This window comes from Ceratotherium simum, chromosome 18 (genome assembly GCF_057802395.1).
Source record: "Ceratotherium simum simum isolate JZ-2026a chromosome 18, ASM5780239v1, whole genome shotgun sequence".
Lineage (NCBI taxonomy): Eukaryota > Metazoa > Chordata > Mammalia > Perissodactyla > Rhinocerotidae > Ceratotherium > Ceratotherium simum.
In genome coordinates this window covers 19,184,711-19,208,007 of record NC_141917.1, presented here as the reverse complement: position 1 = coordinate 19,208,007, position 23,297 = coordinate 19,184,711, and the positions used below count along the sequence as shown (strand labels likewise).

Genomic DNA, 23,297 nt, shown 5'->3' with positions numbered 1-23,297 from the left:
CATTATTCTTTAAGAAAGTTTGATTTTATATCTATTGAAATAAATTATTTGCTAAATAAGAGATCAATTAATTAATAAATGCACCATGGTGTTTATGAGTTGTCCTGTAAATGGCAAAGCAGAGATAGTCATAATCCTATGAATCTTTCTGTAATTTTCTTATCCTTATTCCTATAATTCTTGAAATAGAAAGCACTGAATTCTTAGTAACTATTTGTCTGTTTAATGTGTAGTTGTTATAAAAATTTCATTTTAAATTATCTTGGTGAGGCAGGCAAGGCATTTTAATGTGTGACTACAACATATATTTATTTTTGGCATTCCAAGTTGACTGATGGGACAATCTCTGGGTAGATCCCCATCTGGTACTCTCTGTGGGCCAAGCATCTATAATACTTAATGTACTTAGATTGTATAAGGAAATAAAATGTCTTCATTCCCTGACATACATTATTTTTATTGACCAAATCAACAAATACTCAAGCATTCCTTAATATCTTTGCAAACAGTTTAATGTGAAAAAATGGGCTTTTGTCAAGCATATATGTAATTTAGGAGAATGGGATTCTGACATTGTATTTATTGTCTATTACTCCTTAACAATATTACCACAGATTCAGAGGCTTAAAACAACACACACTTATTGTCTCAGAGTTTCTGTGAGTCAGGAGCCAGGGCATGGCTTAGTTGATTCCTCTGCTCCACGGTCTTAAAAAACTTCACTGAGGGTGTTGGTTGGGGCTTCATTTCTCATCTGAGGCTTGACTGGGAAAAGAGCCAATTCTAAGCTCACATGGTTATTAACAGCGTTCAGTTTCTTGTGGGATCTTTGACTTAGAGCCTCACTTTTTTCAGTTGAGCAGTTGACCAGAGTCTGCTCTCAGCTCCTTGCCGCATGGGCCACCCCAACATGGCTATTTGCTTCCTAAAGGCCAGAGAGGGAGAGTAACTCTCCTTAGAAAGATGGGTTGCAATCTTATGTAACGTTATTACAGAAATGACATCCTTCCTTGTACTCTATTGGTTAAAAGGAAGTCCCAGGTCTCACTCAAAGAGAGGAGATCATCAGAGATGTGAAAACCAGGATGCAGGGATCATGGGGACAACCTTAGTGTGTTTTTTCCACCACGGAGATAAAGAAGTAAGTTTTCATGGTGGTAAACATAAGAAGAAAGGACAACTTTTTTTTCCCCTTTATTTTCATTTAAAAACAAAATGTTTTTATTGATGTCATAATAGTTTATAACATTGTGAGATTCCAGTTGTACATTATTATTTGTCAGTCACCAAATAAATGCACCCCTTCACCCCTTGTGCCCACCCCAGATCTCCCTTGAATGGACAACTTTTTACAGCATAGATTCTAAAAGGTATAGGATGTTTCAAGACAGAGCATTTATTATTGTTTCAGTAATCCTGCAGCTTTTTCACAAGACTTTCACTTTACTTCCTGGCCATAATTAAAATTTGGAATCTCTTCATGTTTCTACAATTTTAGCTGTCCTTTGTAATGTAGGCTAATAATTGTCCCAGATCTCCCAGACCGCAGACCATTCATATGCTAGTAGCTCTGTTTACTCGTTTACAGTCTTACAAAAAACGATTTTTTATTAGGGTATGAATTCTTTCTCCTCGCCTCAATATTCCTGCTGGTCCCCCCTTGAATTTATAAAGAAATTGGGCACCTGAATCAGTCTTCCTCACTATGCCTAACCCAATTCCCAACTAGCTGAGGTCAGCCACCTTGTGATGGTGACCTCTTCCCCACATCTCCCCAGTCACAAGGATCATCTCTTCACCCTACCCTCTCAGTCCTTCAATCTCTTCAACCACACACATTCACTGTCAGTTGTCATCTTTGCTCTATTTCATTCAACTGCCTCTAGTTACAATTTTTTTTGACTTCACTTGGTACTACACACTCTTTGAAACAATGACATCGAAGTCCTATGATTTGACTATAAACTTTATTCCAGGGTTTGTTTTCCTCCTCAAGTTCCTCTGAGCCTGTTCTTCAACGTTATTGAGACCTCCAGTTCTTTGAATCCCTTTACTGCACTTTTCTCACACCCCCAAACATGAAGCTTTGATTTGGTTTAGTAACTTTTTCTTTCCAGCAAATTAGAGCCATAGATTCTAAATTTTGGTCTGCTAAATGGATTACCTTTTTTTAGTTTTTTTTTCTTTTTAATATTAGATATTTTTATCCACATCAGTCTGCCTATGTTCAATTTTGCTTAATGTTTTATTTAGATTGAGCATAGAATACATGAATATGTATATTTCTAAAATATATATACACATATTTAAAATTATTTTATTCAAGGAATGTGTATCTTATTTATATACATATATTTCTTTCTAGCATATGTCCTTTATAAGTTCCCCTTATTTTACATTTTTACACTGAATCATGTGCTTAGGGATGACAGAAATAACTATTCCTATTCTCTATAGAATTATCCTTTATTCAGAAGTCAAAATATACTGTGTCTGGTGTCATATAACTAACTCTTGTAATAGGAAAGAATAAACTTGTGTATCTTTCTCAAAATAGCAAGTGACAACTGGTATGCCTTAATGAATACAATATAACTAAAATTTCTTAAATATACTTCAGGCTGTACTTCAAATTAAAATTATTCGAGCTGTAGGAGACTCAGAATTATTTTTCTTTTTTCTTTTCTTTACCATTTCTTTGCTATTGGTTGGATTTGAAGAATTTACCTTACCTTATTGTTTAGGCATTTCTGTTTCTTTGTGACATATTTCTCAGCACAACTACTTGTTTCAAAAGAATCATCAAAACTAAGCCATTACGTATGTGCCTCAACCTGGAGTTGAATATTTTGCGAAGATTTACCAGTTAGTATATCTATGTAAGTTTTTGATATTTATAACAAAGTAACTAAGCTGCAGGCTATTCTCTTTACTCTTAGTTCCATAACATGTAATGATAAAAAAATATGCTAAAAGGAGTCTCTTACTTTTAAAGTAAGTCCATTAAAATCTCATTTAACTCTATTTTTTAATGTTCAAAAAAGTGAGCCTTTTAAAACCTCTGAAAAAGGACCATAAGGATATCATTCACCTTTCTTATTCATCAAGCGTGATTTGAATCTATTATAGTGTGTAATAAGTAGTTTGTAAAGCAGACAGTTTGGTCTCTAAAGTATCCTTTACCTCTGTTTTAAATGACTTCGTTGTGTTAACTAGACTGTTCAGTATTGAATAGGGAAACACGTGGAGAAGATAGCATGAATGTGACTAGTTCTTATAACATTCAAATGAATTCTTATGTAGATAATGGGGATCACTCTAAACAATTATACGATGTCTTTTATTTAATTCAGTTCTTTTGAAATTGTATTTTGTATACAAGCTGTGGCAGGATTTTTCAGTCTATTAAAGTTTAAATATTTGCATCAAGGAGGAAGCTTCCTCCATTATTATTTCTTATATTTGAGATTCATTTAATTGTATACGTTGTATGGATTAGTCTAAAAATATATAAACATTAATATGTGCATGTATGCACTCAGAAGAATACATATCTGAAATTTCAGAGAATAAATTAAAATAACATAAATGCCACCTGTCATCACATCACCCAAAGTTAATCACTCTTAAAATTCTGATATGTTTCCATGTTATTTTTCCTATGCATATCATAATTATATAAATATTTAACAGATTTGGCTTTATACTGCTATATACTCTTATGTTCAGCTCTTTTCACTCAAGACTTCCATCAATGAAAAGATTTTTTTTTTTTTTTTTTAAAGATTTTATTTATTTATTTTTCCCCCAAAGCCCCAGTAGATAGTTGTATGTCGTAGTTGCACATCCATTCTAGTTGCTGTATGTGGGACGCGGCCTCAGCATGGCCGGAGAAGCGGCGCGTCGGTGCTCGCCCGGGATCCGAACCCGGGCCGCCAGCAGCGGAGCGCGAGCACTTAACCGCTAAGCCACGGGGCCGGCCCTGAAAAGATTTTTAAAACACATTTTAGTCAAATAAATGCAATTGCTAAATTTTTTATGATTTTCATTTTAAAATATATTAACTATACCAAAGAGGACATAATAATATATAATAGATATATAATGATCACAAATTAAGCAACCAAATACCAGAAACTCACATTCAAGATAGAAACCAATAGTACCTTTTAAATTTTTGTCCTGCCATTTCTCAATTGCATTTTAGGTCCTCTCCTTTAGATATAGTTACTATTCTAATTTTTAAATAATCCCTTTTGGTGTTTATTATATTCTTAAGCTATATTATTTAACTTTGAATACATTTTTGTATAAATGGGATCATTCTGCAAATAGTCTGATTGTGAGGTCGATCACTTTGACGCATGAAACTATAACACATTCAATTTCACACTGTGTAGTACATTATTATACAAATATACCTCAATATTTGCACATGTCTGTCAATTTATATTTGATATTTCCTTTTGTTCTATTAACATAATGCTATGGAACAGTGTATATATACAAAGATTCTCTAGGAGTAGAAATTGTAACATCGTTGATTTGCACATCTTAAAATGTGTCAGATAATATTGAATTGTTTTCCCAAGTCATTATAGCATTTTACATTCCCACCAGCAGTGTATAGCATTCCTACTGCTTCATATTCTTGCCCATACTTGGTAGCTCTAACTGCTTCTAGGCGACCTTTTGATGTTCAGTGTTATAAAAAAACGAACAAGAAAGAAGGAAACCACACTTACTTTGCCATGCTTTACTCAGCAAGTTAAATTTCAATGGCTCATACAGTAGTGTATGTGCAATTTCATAATTATGTAGCACTTAATCTTATTCCATCTGTGACAGTTACTTCGAGGCTGTTGTACCCAGTTATTTAATCAATCATTAATTTAGTTATCTTTGTGAAGATACTTTGTAGATGTAGTTAACATCTACAATAAGTTGACTTGAAGTAAAGGAGATTATCTCTGATAATGTGTGTGGCTCTCATCCAATCATCTGAAGGTCTTAAGAGCAAAAACAGGTTTCACAGAGAAGAAATTCTATCTCAAGACTGCAGCATCAAATCTTGCCTGAGGTTCCAGTCTTCCAGCCTGCCCTACAAATTGGGTTACAGACTCAAGATTGCAACATCACTCCTTCCTTAGTTTCCAGCCTCCTGGCCTGCCCTACAGATTTTGGATTTGCCAGCCCCAGATGCATATGAGCCAGTTCCTGAAAATCTCTCTTTCTCTCACTCTCTCATACACACACACACACACACACACACACACACACACACACACAGACAGCTTTAATTTTCTTCTATTCAACAGAAGAGAAATAAGTTGGACAATAAACTTTGAAACATTATTAATATATGTGTAGAAAAATAATACTAAACATAGGAAAAATATATATGTCCAAATTCAAATGAAATTATAACATATTTCTCAGTCTTTGCTATAGTTATTTTGTTTCCCATTTAACGTCATCTGAATATCAGGAATAAAACAAAGTCTTTCTGAAGTATGATGAATTTAAATCAATTCATATAAACTTCAAACTATAGCAATATATACTTTTACTTTTCTATGCTTGAGTAAATTTCTTCATTGTTCAGAATATGCAAGCAATTCTTCCATTTTTAAGTAAATTGTTAAACAATAGCTCTTGATCATTTTTTCCATAAGCGACTTATGAACTAATAATAACTCAAATAACTCTCAGAATCATAGCAAAATTTACATCTTATAAATAGCCTTTTGCCAAATAAATACTTTGCTGCTCCATAGAAATGGCACAGATATCCACCCCAAATTTGATTTGGATGTCAAGACTGATGACATCACAGACACTCCACGGGGTTTTGAGGTTTATCGCTCACACTTGAGGCTTTCTGGGGAGAGCAGCGAGGATCTCAAGTGCATCCAAAATGGCTTGAGGGAACAAGGAAATGAGACAGGCTTGGGTTGTTTTGTTTTGTTTTGTTTTGTTTTATGGTAGCTAAGGAGTGTGGCCAGAGTGTGGATTATCTTGTGTGGGTTGAACTTCCAGCTGGTGCTCAAGAAGGGAGCATCGGAGCTTTGTTATCAGCTTTTCCAGATGTGAGGCGGAAGGGGAAGAGGGAGGGATGAGGCTTAAAAGCTCTCAATAGTCAAACATAAAAAAGCGTAGTCATACTCTTTATTACATATGTGTGGTAGGAATTAAGCAAAGGGTGAAGCCATTGTAATTTATTTTAGAGGGATTTTTCACTATCAATACTCCTTGTGGTCTTAGCTACTCTGGAGTAATTATAGTAGGAAAAAGAGAAGAAAGTTCTTATCAAGTTTTGGGAAATTTTACTGAACTTATGCCTATTTTTATCATTAGTAGGCCACTCACATTCTCAAGCACAGGTTAAAAGTAAAATTTTACAAATTGATTATTTAAATAAAATTATAACTTCTGTTACTGGAAATGTTAATAGATTAAATAACTTGAAATAATGAATGACAGAGACTTCTATAAATGTGGTCACTTAACATAAAAGAATATTTGGGGCCGGCCCAGTGGCATAGTGGTTAACTTCTCCTGTTCTACTTCGGCGGCCCAGGGTTTGCGGGTTCGGATCCTACGCACTGCTTATCAGGCCATGCTGTGGTGGCGTCCCATGTACAGTAGAGGAAGATGGGCATGGATGTTAGTCCAGGGCCAATCTTCCTCAGCAAAAAGAGGAGGATTGGCAAGAGATGTTAGCTCAGGGCTAATCTTCCTAAAAATAAGGAAAAGAATATTTGGAGCATAGAGAAAAACTTAAAAGGGGGAAAACACTTCCCCATTGATAAAAGCCATTTAGGGGGACATATGTGGGCAAGTTAATGATGCAGCTTCCTGTAGTAAGGGGTTGGGAGGAAATGCTGATCTTTGAAACCTAGAGGTTTGTGATTTTACACCCGCTTAAGGCTAAGACTGGATCTCTTTGAAGAATTACCATTTCAAGTTACACTTAAATTTGTAGCCTTGAAGCAACTGACAAATTAAGTGAAACCATAGACTAGAAATAAATTAAAAAATGTACCCTGTAGTATAAAATTCCGAACTCTTTGTTCTCAATGCACTCTGCTTAGAGAAAAAAGAAAATGTTTATCTTAAGAACTCAGACGATGGGGCCCGGCCCGGTGGCGCAAGTGGTTAAGTGCACGCGCTCTGCTGTGGCGGCCCGGGGTTCGCCGGTTCGGATCCCAGGCGCGCACTGACGCACCGCGTGTTAAAAGATGCTGTGGCGGCGTCCCATATACAGTAGAGGAAGATGGGCACAGATGTTAACCCAGGGCCAGTCTTCCTCAGTAAAAAAGAGGAGGATTGGTATTGGATGTTAGCTCAGGTCTGGTCTTCTTCACACACACAAAAAAGAACTCAGACCATGGATTTGTGTCTGTTGTATGTTTGGGATCCTAATTTACGTTACTTACCTAGTCTGGTAGAAACCAAGATCAGAAATTAACACAAAATTAATCTGAATTGATTATATTCCCAAAACGTCTGGTATAAGCAAATGAAAAGGTACTCTGAAAATATAAGACTCAACCTGGTATGAAGGGCTGCCCTCAGAATAAATCTGTTTAAATATTGCCTCACAATTCAAAATGACAAACATATGAGGATAGGAAAAAATGTTTTATGGTGACTGAGGGTCTATGACCCAGTAATCATAAATAATCTAATAATTTATGATTATAAAGAAATTTGAAACAACAACAAACTTTTTGGAATTAGAATTTAAAATTCAGTTTGACTAGCAAAATTAGACATAGGTGAAGAGCATATCAGTGAATTGAAGAAATAAGTCTAGGAGATGATATGCAACACAGTCTAGCAAGATTATGACATGGAAAACATAATGGATATTAAGGATAGAATTAGGGGCCGGCCCTGTGACTTAGCGGTTAAGTGCGCGCGCTCCGCTGCTGGATGCCCGGGTTCGGACCCGGGCGCACACCAACGCACCACTTCTCCGGCCATGCTGAGGCCGCGTCCCACATGCAGCAACTAGAAGGATGTGCAGCTATGACATACAACTATCTACTGGGGCTTTGGGGGAACAAAAATAAAAATTAAAAAAAAAAAAAAAGGATAGAATTAGATGCTACACATATAATTAAAAGAAATTTTAGAATGAAAATATCAAGAAAATGAGAAAGGTAGTATGGATAGAATAAATTAATAAGAACTTTTTAGAAATTAATTTTAAAATGGCCCAAGAAGAATTAATTAAGTAAATCCGCATCTAAACATGATAATGAGACTGCAGAAGAACAAAAAGAGAGGGCACTGAAAAAGCAGCTATTAAATAATAACAAGTCATATACACAGAATGACAATAGAATGATAGCGATCTTTTCAACAGCAGCAAATGCAGCAAATTGTGGCAAAGGTCAATGAAAACTATCTTCAGAATCTGAGAAATAATTGACAAAAATGTTCACATTCATAGCTAAATAATTCTTAAAAAATAGAGGGTGAAATAAAGGTTTTAAAATCAAATTCTGAGAGAAATTATAATCACCAAAGGTGAAAAAACTATTAAAGGGTATGCTTCAGAATTACAAAAAAGTGAATGCTGAAGAAAGGATAAAAGATTCAAGATATTTTGGTGAGCAAAGTTGATAAATATACAGGTAAATCTAAAGAGGTGATGGATATTGAAAACAACAGTAAAATGGAAAGTTAACGTTTCCCACTTTGCCATGTCTTGCACAGCTGCCCTGAAAACAATTTAATCCCCCTTCAAAAACATTTTCATGTAAAAAAAAAAAAAATGCCACAGAGCTTTGATATTTGAAACATCCCTCTTTTTAAAGGCAGGAATAACATTTAGAATCATAGGTCTTCTTCCCATTAAACATGTACAAGTCAGTAGATAAGATATATATTGTAAATATTGGGGAAGGTAATTCCATCTATGAACTAAACTCAGAACATGAAATATTGTTTGCTAAGATTAAAACAGAAGAAGGATATCAACAACACTGCAGAATGTTAAAAGACAATAAACTCACCAGCCAAAGGAAATCAAAGGGAATTGGAAAGCAGTATAAAATGAGCATAAAATATTCACTAAATTGAAAAAAAAAATCTCTTTTTAAATTTGATGACCTAAATAGCTCATCCAAAATCTCTTTAAGGCTTCCCAAAGCTGGCCTGTTGTTGCTCAGTTGATGAAGGCTGCCTTGTTAATCAATACCTTTGACCCATGAAGCTACCTGTGGGGCCCAGTCCTCTGATGAACTAAAGTATGGCAACTAAAAGTCTGTGGAAATCAAAACCAGGAGAAACCTGACAGTGACCAGTTCTAAACAGTAAGAAAGAAAACAAATTCCTTTAATCAAGAAATTTCAGGTTAGTTTGACCAACGATATATTTGTTGCTATCATTGCTGATGCTGCTATTGTTTTTCTGTTTTGGTAACAGCAGAAAAAATATACACGTCAAGATTGAAATTGGGGGCCGGCCCAGTAGCACAAGAGGTGAAGTGCGCCTGCTCCACTGCGGCGGCCCGGGGTTCGCCGGTGGGGATCCCGGGCGTGTACCAACGCACTGCTTGTTGAGCCATGCTGGGGCAGCGTCCCATATAAAGTGGAGGAAGATGGGCACAGATGTTAGCTCAGGGCCAGTCTTCCTCAGGAAAAAGAGGAGGATTGGCATGGATGTTAGCTCAGGGCTATCTTCCTCACACAGACACACAAAAAAATTGAAATTGTATTTAGAACAGGCAGTTTAAAAAGCACAAATATAGCTTCTCCAACAAGCTCTGAACCCTTGAGTCCTCCCGGCTGAATTAGCTACTGTCAGTGATTACCAAACCACTTCCTCAGACCGCTCTCCTAACTTACATCAGTGCGTAATTACTAGTATATGTGCTGTGTCTGACAATAAAGTCCATTCAAATATTATGAATCAAAACTTAATTACATTCAAATTTACTAAGAATAAATATTTATTATTAAGTAGTCTTCTAGTTTGTACAATTTTGATTAGATTTCCAGGAATAAAACTTTGAGAGCAGGAATTGTGCTTATTACTATGCATGTGTGTTGCTTTGTGTTTTGTAAATGTCTATATATTCTAGTGCTTCAAAGCATGACTATTATACATATATATTTCATAGCATAAAATAAGTGTTCACAGTGTTCACTAAATATTCATTAATGAATGTGCAGGAGTACTTTATGATTAATGGATATAATTATCTGTTGGAGATTTCAATAAGATAGTTGTTTGAAATTACAAGAAGTCAATTAAAGAGCAGAGGTGTTTAAAAAAGGTGTTCGATGTGAAAGTTCTCTCGCTGTAATATCTCATCATCCTTAGTTGAAAATAAAAGTTTAATGGCTATTCCTCTCTGCCCATTTTAGTGTATGACTTTCCAATCCATTAACAAGTTAATACAAACACGTTTATATATTAAAAAATACTAAAAGTGCTACATATTGTGAAGATAGAAATTATAAGATATTTGCAATGCATTTACATCAGCAACATTTGAACTAGAGTATTCATTTTAGGGAAGAACATATTTCATTACTGTATGATTTGTAATGTTCCTATAATATTTTTGTTTTCATAATCTATATTCTAAATGCTTTATCAAATGCTAGGAACTGTTCTCATTGCAAATCCATTTTCTACACAGAGAGGAGAACGCTTAAGTTAGTGATTCAATGAACCCAACATATGTAGACAGTTTATTTTAATAATCATGAAACTTTTAACTAAAAAATAAATAGCATTTAGAAAACATACTATATACAATTATATGAGAAAGAATTTCCATTATTAGAACAAAAATATTTATGCAAAATGTGTGAATCTACCACCTCGTGCAATAATATAAAATTAACTTTTAAATACATCGTTTATTAGGCTATCTTATGAATGCTTTTGAGGTTATTTTGTTAGGTTGGGGCCAGTATCATATTTTATATCCCTATTATTATTCAGAAACATATGTTTTATAATAAAGATCAAATTCAATGTATGTGTGTATGTATAAATAGTTATCTGTGATAATGTGTCTCTGTGTGTGTGTGTATATATATATATACATATATATTCGGATTTTAGAAAGTCCATCAATAAAGTAATGTATTTAAACTATTATAATTTTTATTAAGTAGCGCATATTTACCAGTGATATTTTCATCAAATTAGCTATCAGATCAGAGACCTCAGAGGAAATAGAAAGTTGAGGTAGCCAGATTTAGGTTAAAATTGAAGAGTAAGGAGATTGAATATAGGGGAATTATCTGAAGAAGACAGGACTAGATTAAACATTATAAGGTGGAACTGAGGATAATTTGTTGGATTTTTTGAGGGAGAGGATAACAATAATATAGAGTGTAAAATTAGAACCAAAGTAAGTGAGAGTAGGAAGATAGAAAAAGTCTATTTTTTTTATAGGTTTGCCAGAGGCTTCCTGAGTAAAACAAAGCTGGTAAGAAAATGTTCACTATTCAACAAGAAATAACACTGAAATAACAATATGCATAGTACTGTATTATGTCATTTGTTCCTCAAAAGCAACCCTATGAGCCAGGACTATTATTATTCCGATTTTATACATGAGAGAACAAAGACCTACATTTTCTAAAAATCATATTAAGGAACACAAAATTCCAAACCAGATATACTCATTTCTAATTAGAAATTATATTTCAGTAAAAGCTTAGGAATTAAAAGTTAAATGAGGTAAAATAGTAAAATCCTCTCATGTTTAATGCAAAGGGAATTTTCTTGATTACAAGCGTTGCTGAGAATCTTATTTCTATACAGATGAAAATTTCATGTCAAAATTTTCTCCAGTGACTTTCAGAAATCTATTTCGCTTATTCCTGTTTCTTGTTCTGCTTTTAGGAGTATATTCCAAGTATAATGTATCTAATTTCTTAACTTCACTCATGCAGTCTTTAATTATTAGACCTACAAGCCAATTAATAATAGAAAAGATGTTTCTTGCCTCGTGAAAAATACATACCTCCTCCAGGTGTCACATACTAACAGTCTTCTGTTTCCCCGATAGCCCCCTCGCCTGTTTCTCTGTCTAACATGGATAATTCCACTCCTTACTCACTCTTTGCAATGCGTTGTGTGATTAGACACAAGGTCAGTTTTAAATAAATAGTATTATTTTCCAAGACTTATTTCTTCTTTCGGGATATGTCTCCTCACTGAACTATTCCTTAAGACGTAAGGAGTAACAAGGGAATTAAGAACAGAGATAATCTCACTTAAAGTAAGGAATATAAATAAATAAATAAATATGGGTAAGAAGTATATCCATGGAAATCTGACAAAGTGATTAGTGTCAGATATAGAAAAATGTATTTCCTCAGAATTAAATCCAAATTTCATGTTGATAGGGAAATCAAGATAGCATGCAATTGTTAAAGTGTGCTTGGAAACATCCTCCCAGAGATGCTGTAATATTTACGTGGCTTAAATCTCTCAGTTTTCGATTTGACTTGTCTTTTTTTGTAGCTTTTCTTTCTCTGCCTACTGACAACACCTTACTGTGTTCTTTCCTCTCGCAAGGTTGCTAGTCAGCCAGTGTCTTCCTGTGTGGGTAGACCAGTTTTTTATCCTTATTGATTTTTGAGATTAAGCCGGCATCTGAGTATTGATGAATGTGGCTTAACTCTTGATACAGATTTTAAATGTAATTCTTTGTGTTACTTTTCTACTGTTTCTGTAACAAATTAACACAAATGTAGTGGCTTAAAACAACATACATTTACTACCTAACATTCTGGAAGTGAGAAGTCCTAAAATCAAGATACCAGTGTTCTGGCAGGTCAGAGTTCTAAAATCAAGGTTCATTCCTTCTGGATGTCTAGTGGAGAATCCGTTTCCCTGCCTTTTCTAGCTTCTAGAGGCCATCTGCGTTCTTTCGCTTGTGGCCCCTTTCTCCTATCCTCAAAGCTCATAACTGCCCTCTCTGCCTTATCACCTCTCTCACTTTGACTCTCTGGCCTCTCTCTTCTAAGAGCTCTTGTGATTACATGGCACCCACCAGGATAATCTTCTCGTCTCAAAATCTTTACCTTAATCACATCTGCAAAGTCACTTTTGCTTTGTAAGTAACATATTCACAGGCTCAGAGCATTAGGACATGGACATCTTTGCAAGTGTGTTTGTGAGGAGGTGTGGGGGGATAGTTATTCTGTTTACCACACCCTTATCTGTGTGTTTTTCCACATCTGTTTTTTTTTTTATTCTTTGTAAATCTTTGTCTCTTGCTGTGAATCTTATATTTAAAATCAAATTTTCAAAAAGTAGATTCTTAGGACCGGCCCCATGGTATAGTGGTTAAGTCTGGCACACTCCACTTCAGCGGCCCAGGATAGGGAGATCAGATCCTGGGTGCAGACCTACACCACTGTCAAGCCATGTTGTGGTGGCCACCCACATATAAAATAGAGGAAGATTGTCACAGATGTTAGCTCAGGGCTGATCTTCCTCAAGCAATAAAAGAGGAAGATTGGCAACAGATATTAGCTCAGAGGGACTCTTACTCACCAAAAAAAAAAAAAAGGCAAATTCTCTTTTTTTTTTAATAGAAAATGACTGGCCTTTTTATTCTCATTATTGAGTGGATTTCTCACACCAAGTCTCCTCATAGATAACAGGTCATCTTACAGATGGCCTATTTGACTCAGGACTCAGGCCCTGGTCCAGTTAAATTGTGGTCAGAGTTGACAGGTCACGTGATAGAAAGCATGTTAACCTGTATGCAGAATTATATTGGCTACTTTATTCTGATGGAGCTATGGATATGGCAGACATTCAGTGTCTAGTGGATTCTTTTCTAATACTCTAGTTTTTCTAGTTGTTGACAAAACTGGCCAGTCACCTCCTTCTCTGTTTGTCCAATTGCTTCTGGATAGGATGAGGATTGATTAGATGGGGAAGATTTCAGGCAGCAGGAATGCATGCAGGAAATCCAGGATGCATGAATAACATGGAGCTTTCTGGGACATGTGAACTGTTTGGTACAGTTGTCGTTTTGGAGTGTAGGTGATCATGGCCAGCCAGATATGGAGAATTTGAGAGCTAGACAGAAGTTAGGGCTAGAGAGACTGCGTGTTTTAGTATATTCTCTCCAGTGACACTCTGGAGTTAGTATATAAATGATGCACCATAGGAGGCATTAAGACCAGCTAGAAAACTCATGATGGTACTTGTAACAAACACAAATTGTCAAAACCAATGCATTGATAGTAATGGGAAATTCTTAGTAGGGTAACATGTTGTTAAGAAGGGGTATTGCCAGGGGCTGGCCCTATGGCGTAGTGCTTAGTTCAGCGCCCTCCACTTGGTTGGCCTGGATTCATGCATTCAGATCCCTGACACAGATGTTAGCTCAGGGCTAATCTTCCTCAAGCAAAAAAAAAGAGGAAGATTGACAACAGATGTTAGCTCAGGGTGAATCTTCCTCAGCAAAATAAATAAACAAAAATACCCAACAACAACAAAACACAAAAGAGCGATATTGACAGCATAGATTGCCCATGAAGGAGGGAGGAATTTCTGTAATCTTTATGCTTCTTTTTGGCGGATCCATAAAAGAGAACTGGACATGTACAAGAAAAGCAGTGAAAGGGTGAGGGCATATAATGAGTTCAGGTTTTATTACATTTCTTAGACTTCAGCAAGCATTTTTTTAAGACTATGTTGGAGCAGTTTACCCTCTTTTCAAACAAGAATGTTAGACAAATTGATCAAAGAAATGCAGTTGATTGATTTTGATCAAAACATTGATTATAAGATTCTGGAGACTAGGACACATAAATATGAACTTGATGATAAAAGCTATGGGTTTATAACTAGGTGAAGGGCAGTATACAATGGTGTTAGTCTAAAGTGAGAGTTCTAGCACATCCCTTCAGGATCTAAATTCAGTCCCATCCATTTCAGTAGTTTTAACCAACCAAGTTATAACTTGAAGTAATTATATAACTATCAAGTAGTTATAACCACCCAAATGAGTATTGCAAAAAACAGGGAGGCTTGGTACATTCTTTATATTGCAGGATAAAGAATCCACAATATTTGGACAACAAAGAGTGAAGGGCAAAAACTAAGAAGAAGCATTTTAGAGTGATAAATATAAGGTCTTGTCCTCAGGTCCAAAAAGCCACCCATAGAAAGGATGGAATCACTTAGCAATAGCATGTGTAAAAGAGAATGCAGATTTTACTCAACAGCGAGATCAATTTAAATCGATAGTGTGATGTAGCTCTAACAGAGCTAATGGGATCTTATGTTTCACGAACAGATTTATAGTAACAGATTGAAGAATTGGTAGGCGGGCCTTACGGGAGTCTTGTCAGTCCTGGGTACCATACTTTGAGATGGTTGGTGAAATTAGAATAAATTTAGAGAAGGACAACCTGAGAAATGAAAATAATTGTTGTTGAGGGCCGCCTAAGTACCTAACACTTCATAACTGCTTTACAGAAGTTACTTCCTTTATCTCAAAAAAAGAAAAATATGAAGTAGGTGATGACGAAGTATCTATGGGTAACATCAGGAGAAGTTATCTGCTTGGCACCCAAGGGGACTCTGGTACAATTATGCTGATGATCCAGCATCTGGTTCCTAGCCACACACCAGATTAGAGATTGGGTTTGATCAGCACAACAAAAATGGATATATCTCTCAAAGCTGATTCCAGATCACCAAGCTCACAAAAATGAGTTGTACCCAATTTGACAATTTAATAGTTCTGAGAGGGGAAAGAAAACAAACTACAACAATGGCAACTAAAACTGATAAGGGGCCAGGAATTTCTGTTTTCTGGCCATCATATTTTGCCACTGTATATGTGATACACCAAATCATAATTAGAAGCCAGTTATGCATCTATTGCCTTAACGGGTCTACATTTGACATAAAACCACATAAATAAACGCCCTGAGTCATGACATTCTCAGCTGTGAAAGATGCTTCTATGGGCACCACCATTGGTTTATATGATTAAAATTCAAGAAATGTCCCCAATTAACTCTAATACACCGTTGATTAGAAGATGCGTCTCAATTTTAGATATGTTGCAATGTAAACAAAATGGTGTGTCCTAGAATTGATGAAATATGTTACATATGGTCCTGCCAGCCTGAAGAAATATTTGTTCACGTTAAAGGGAATTTTCATATCTCAGCTCTAGAACATTAACTATAGATTGAACTCTCAGGCAGTATTGTTATTTGCCTGTATCTCTAAGGATGGATGTAGGCACCCTGTTCTTTTGTGGTAGGTAACCCAAATAGTGCCTAATGGCATTACTCTTTCTGTTTTATACCTGTAAAAGCTTAGACTTAGATAAAAAATCTTTTCCTTGGTAATAGGCTCACAATCCATTTTTTTCTGGCTCTGGACCTTCTGCTCTTGACTATCTCATATTGCTTTGTAGACTAGCAGGCAAGGAGGCGAGTCAAATGAAGCTTAGACTTATATTTTCAACAAGTTTTAAGGAGAATGTAATTGCAATGTCATTGATATATACTTTTTCCAAATGAAGTGTGCCAGGTAGCTCACATTCCTTTATGTTCCTTGACTAAAGTTAATTCAGGCCTATAACCACTATCCCAGAAGATTGAAGGGAAGCTCATCTTGGGCATCTTTGGAGCTCTCTCCTCCATAGGGTCACATAAGAATCTGAGACACTTATGTGGTAACTATTGAAGAAAGGAAGTCTTCAATATAAAGTCCCTTATATTTAGTCCATCATGGTTGCCATACATGTCCTCTCAGGAGAAGCTGGCATGATCCCTAAGGCAAGTGATTGTTTCTCCCATGCTAAACAGAACACACTGGGTCTATAACTGTCTTCCTGTCCAGTCCCAATAATCCTTGCCCCCAGGCAGTGGAACATGACCTCTGAACCTTCACATAATGGCTCAATTGATTTAGATATTCACAGAAGACAAGAGAAAATATGTTCAGGTAAGTTTGCTTAGGCCCTGCAAACTTCCTTACCCAAAAACTCTGGCTAATATTGTGAAATAGGATGTGGGGTGTAGGGAGTCAGAGATATAGTGCAGAGAAATCATTAAGTATCTCTGCAACATTTCCTTAAAATAGCATTCTTCAAATATTTGAAAAATTGCCAAGCAGAAGAAGGATTCATTTTTATTTCCCAGGAGTAATATGAAACCCATGGATAGATTTTCTTTAAAGACCTATCTTAGTTTATATAACAAAGAAATTTCTATGTTAAAAATCTCAGTAATGGGGTGATCTGGCACAGTAATGATTCCCAATCTTTGGATGTGATGAGAAGACCCCTCAAGATCAATTCTATAAGGTGAATTTAAGTATCAGATTCCATCATTCAACAAATATGTACAAATATGTATGAGTATCACTATGTATGAGGTACTGTTTTAGGTATGATGATTACAGCACTGAGAAAGCTTTGATAGGATGGAAGTTACATGGATCATTTTGCTAGATTATTATTCTAATTTATAAGTACTGATTTTTTATGAGTAGAAGCCTTGGACTAATCCATTTATAGGATGGCAAGTAGAATACCCTTAGAGAATTGTAAGAACTACTGGTTGGTATTGGCTTTCTTCTCAGAATAAAAATATCTAATTTATCTTTAACCTATCACTGATTCCATTATCTGTTTTGTTAATTACTGTCACTCCCCCCGCCCCACCTTAACTAGGCTTTTTCCTTCCTCTGTCCTTTCTTTTTTAATGGAAAGCCTATCTTCTCCTACATGTCACCTTCTCAACAGAACACATTTTTTTTCTTCTTTGCAATGAACTGACCAATCAATTTACATGAGTTTTAGCATCATTTGTAGTAATAATTTTTTTGAAATGTGTTCCTCTCTTATGAGCCACATTGTTACTTGACTTAAAAACAGGCTGTTGTCTCTGTATGTTAGTTATGTTTGTTAAAAGTTCAGGGACTGCTGTTGTGCCAATCAGCAAATATTTATGTCATTTTCGTATCTGTCTTATCTGTCTGATAGGAAAAGATAAGCATTCTTAAATTCTTGAGTATTTTGCTGTCTGAGGTATTATTGCGTTTTAAATATGTCCACTGAGTGGAAAAAAAAGTAAAATTGGAAAAGACTATTTAATATTTAATTTATATTTTATTCTTACTAATAAATATATATAGCATTATAGTTATGTTATCATTGGTAAAATGAACTCCCTTAAAGGTTCATATTTCATTTGAACCAACCAAACTTCCCTGTTATATTTAAAAAAGAAAATCTTTCAGTTTTAAAATTTCTGCAATTTGAGAATTTATCATCCAACAAAACTAGCCTGTTGTAAATCAGAGATATAAAATCACAAAGCCTATGAAAAGTTGTGTCAAGCATGAAATTAATACTTCTGAGACACTTTTATGAGAAATATATTAAATCTAATAAGTTGCTTTGTTCCAGAACCCTGCAGACTTTAGTGAAATAACTATAAATTTGTCTCTTTTAACTAAAAAAGAAATACTCATATTAACATTTGTATGCTGATAATAAGTTTTATTACACACAACTGCTACATTTTTAACCTCCAAACATGATAAATTTGTGTTTACAAATCTTGTTTTCCTGGGGTATTTACAATTACATCACATCTTATGATACAACCTTTTCGTACTTTATTATATCACTTGAATTCTTTTTTTTCGGTGAGGAAGATTCACCCTGAGCTAACATCTGTGATCTTCCTCTATTTTGTATGTGGGTCACTGCCACAGCATGGCTGATGAGTGGCGTAGGTCTGTGCCTGGGATCCAAACCCAGGAACCCCAGGCAGCCAAAGCAGCACGCACCAAGCTCAACCACTAAACCATGGGGAGTGGCGGCCCCTAATTCTTAAACTTCAAAGTGTTTCATTGTGCTGAACTTTAACTGTATACAATATGTGATTCACAGCTGTGTAAGAATCCATCCTGATTCTTTAACTGTAATATCAGATTCAAACTAAAATTCCCTGAAGTTTTCTTTTTGTCTCCTCTTTCTTTCATCCTTTTGTCTTTCGCTCCTTCCTCTCTTTCTTTCTCTACCTCTTATTTGGTAATTTTTTTCCTTTTTTCTTTTGTTTTCTTCCTTTGTCTCGCTCTCATATGCAAAGCAAGTGTTATAATTTATGACTTATTTTTTATTTTAGGCTCATTCCAGCAAATTTAAAATAAAATATGATATTCACTTATTCAGACAATGAATATTTATTGATTACCTGACATATGCACTGAAGACATAGTCCCTCGTTTGTATTTTTTAAAAAATGTTAGTTGAATTTTAAGAAATGGTATATACTTGATTCTATGTTTGAATCCATGTAGGAATGTATGATGGAGTTACAAATGTGGACTCTGTAACCAGACTCTCTGCGCTGAAATTCTAGTTCTGATAGGATGAATTTTATATATATGTATATATATATGTATGTAAAATATGTATACAGATTGTATATATGTATATATGTTTATGTGTGTGTATGTATATACTAAACATATGTAAGCTAAAACATATATACATATAATGTTTGTGTGTGTGTATTTATATCTGCCGAACATATGTAAGCTATAACAGTATAAAACAGTATACACACACACACACACACACACACACACACACACACTGTTTTAGCTTCATTATGTTTATTTTCTCTCTTCATATTGTGATAAGACTCTAAGTTGATCCTCAAAGACCCTTGCCTCCTGCCATCCGAGCCGTTGTTGAATTCCCGTTCCTTGGGTGTGGCTGAATTTACTGACTTGTCTCTAATGAATACAATACAGAAGAAGTGTTGATACGTCATTTCCTAGATTAGGTTACAAATGAGACTTAGGCTTCTGTCTTGCTTGCCTCCTTTTGCTCTTTCCTGCCCTGAGGGAAGCTGCCATGTTGTAAATTGGCCTATGGAGTTGCCCAAGTGGTAAGGACTGATGACTCTTGATATTAGCCAGTGAGGATCTGCCAACACTGTGTGAGTGAACTTGGAAGCAAATTCCCAGTTGGGCCTTGAAATGTCTGTAGTTATAGCTAACACCTTGATTGTAGCCTAGTGAGAGACCCTGAGCCAGAGGCACCCTTAGAAACTATGAAATAATAAATCTTTGTTGTTTTAAGCCAATATATTTTGGGGTAATTTGTTATACAGCAATGGATAACTAACATACTACTGCTATATGTCTTTCTTGGCATTGATTAAGACTCAAGTCTTTACAAAGGAAACATTCTGTGTGCTTTTTACAAATGATGTGAAAAATGTAAGGTAGATAGGTTAGGGTGACAGCTCAGTGGGCTAACAAGAATGGTGTCACATTAGTGAATCAGGAAATCAAGTAGTAGGACACAAATGGCTTTTAATTTAAATGTAATGGAATTGAGTGCATTAAAATTAAATTCATTAGAATAGGATGTTGTAGAATAGAATGCAATGGAAGAAAATAAAATAGGAGAGAACAGAATAGAAAATATCTATTTATTTTGGAAATAATCAGGATAAGTATTGGGGGTGTGTGTGTGTGTGTGTGTGTTAGTAGTCCTAAGAACAAGTGCACATTCAGTGATATGCTAGAAGGACTCAGTACTCAGAGACAGTTGTGCTCATAGCTGTATTTTATTAACAAAATCAACAGGGTAACAGATGGATTAGGCTGAGTCTGGAGGAATCCAGGCACAGACTTCCTTTGTTCCCCTCTACTCCCACTCCACACATGCAGAGAGCAGTCACACAGAATGCACTCCTTAATCTAGCAGCAAAATGCAACAACATGTGTACAGCCCGGGAAAGGCTGCTTGACACTCAGGGCCCAAGGTTTTTATTGGGCACTGGTCATGTAGGAGCAACAACCAGCCATGACTACTGACATTTCAGACTTCAAGAAGAAAAGCAGGTGTTCAGTGGCCCAGATTGGTAAAATGGCCAGGTACCAGCTGCCAGCCAAGGGCCAACGCCACGAATGGGCTTTGTTGAAGATAGCAACTTCAGGCCTGCTGGGTTAACTCTTTCCTGCGCAGTGTGTGTACACATTTGCAGATTTGAAAATGGCAGCCTTTCTCTTCATATCAAACCTGAAATAGAAAGACCGTTAATAATATTCATTCTTTAAGGACAAATCCATGTTTCGTCTCTGAACTTTTTCTTAATTTCTTCATCTGAACTTCTATACAGTATTACTTACACTTTGATAAGGGAATGTGTTAGATTCCTACAGCTATTATAATCACAGATGTTCATTCTTACCTGCCCTGCTAACCCCCTGCTCTGTGACAATAGGCGTTAGATTCATATCTGTCCAATACTTTGTTAGAGCAGACAGTATAGTCATATATGCTTTCCCTTTGAGTAGGTGTTGGCAAACTGTGGCTTGTGGGCTAAATTTGGACCATTGACTGCTTTTGTAAATAAAGTTTTAAAGGAACACAGCCACACCCATTTGTTTATATATCGTCAATGGCTGTTTTGCACTACAACCACAGAGTTGCTTAGTTGCAATGGAGACTTCATGGCCTGCAAAGCCAAAAACATTCCCTATCTGGCCCTTTAGGGAACAAAATTGCTAACCCCTGCATTAAAAAAGCAGAGTGGCTTGCACAATTGTTGAATAAATTATTTAATACCCTTAGAGAATAAAAGGAGATTGATAAAGAAAATAGACATGACAGTGATAGTAAAATTTTACTCCAGTATTGTTATTTATTTGTCCTCATAGGTGATATTTATCAAGCAATTATGATATAATAAGACTATGGTTTTTCTCAAAGCTTCCCAGGAATGTTAATGCTCATCTTGCATAGTATTTAGTTAAGCCTCTTCTAAACCTAAAGTCCTATTATCAGCAACCTTTATACTGTAATCACAAGAAATAGATATTAAGAGGACATAAGTAATAATATGTTAAGAATTATTTTCTCAGAAATTCTGTTAATCCAAATGTCAGAAAAGTATTTGGCAGACAGAAGTAGTAGAAAATAACAGATTTCGTGGGATGAAATTTCATTAGCACTGGTCTAGTCGATAATCAAGACTGTGCTCACCCTGTCACTGTCGTCTTATACTTAATAAATAACAAAAATTCAAAGTATGAATCAAGTTATAATTGGTGGCAATAACACGAATTGAGACTTGAAAATTAAAAAATTTCCAAAAGTAAGAATAAGCCATTCCTGAGGCAAAGAAAAATAATTAAAAGCTGTTTCTACTATGTAAGGATCATGGAATTTATCTTATAAGCCAGTGTTTCACAAACTGTTTACTGTCTTAACTATTATTTACATATTTTTTAAGTTTATTTAAATTTATATAAGGAAAAACTTTAAAAAATAACTTAACAGTACTGGGAATGTAAACTTCATATCACTTGGCATACATAGAAGGTGTACCCCAAAATGAACACACTGAAACAATATTTTACAATTTTAGTTAGGTATTGTTGCCTGCCAATGTGTCTGAGACTGAAAACATGCTTTTTGGTACAGCAGGAAAATAGAACAATAGAGTTGATCTGGGACTAGATTATAATAAGTCTAGTAAGGAGAATAGATTAGAATGAAGTAGGATGGAGTGGTAGATGGTGAGTTTTTAATCCAGGTAAGACATGAGAAGAATCTTTTAAAGAATAGTTTTAGTAGGAATTTGAGGAATATTTAGGAAAGAAAAATTAGTAGCACGTGGTGGTGATCAATTTAATTAGAATGAATTGGTGAGCAAGAGAGGAGAGTAGTTGGGTAGAGGAGTCTTTGTCCAAGGTAGGAAATATATGAAGTGGGGAAAGTTAAGGGGAAAGAGAAAGAGTGTAAATGTGAACTAGAAAGTGGCAAAATATAGTAAGAAACTGGAAATATAAGTCTTGGGGTCAGGACAGAGATTTGCTGTATCAAGAAAAGTACTAGACTATAGAGAGAAGCAGGTAGATTGTAATTAAGTCATAGCTGTAAATATCCTAGTGATGTAACACTATTTGTACAGGAAGATAATAAAGAAAAGTATAGGAGAAATTTTTACGAAAATTAGATGGTGTATCTTGTGAAAAAAAATAAATGGTAGTCAGACTAAATACCAATAGATATATTGACACTATATGAGTAAGAAATGTAAGATATAAATATTTAATTCTTAATAAAAATATAGAGAAAAAATAATCTAGTGACCCCCCTCCACCACCAAACACACACAAAACAGGAGAAAATCTTTCAGTGAATGACATATCAATACATATCGGTGATTTTAAAAGCATCTGTGGCGATTTGTCAATAGAGAACTTCTCTATTCTGATGGACAAAAGTAGGCAGG

The 23,297-nt window shown here is 35.4% G+C and overlaps 1 protein-coding gene across 1 annotated transcript in view; it reads left to right on the top strand.

The window, feature by feature from the left end:
- The window catches only part of LOC106800098 (cadherin-12-like), a 741,579-nt gene that overhangs the window by 35,743 nt on the left and 682,539 nt on the right, over window positions 1–23,297 (top strand). The gene's annotated exons all lie outside the window — the stretch shown is intronic.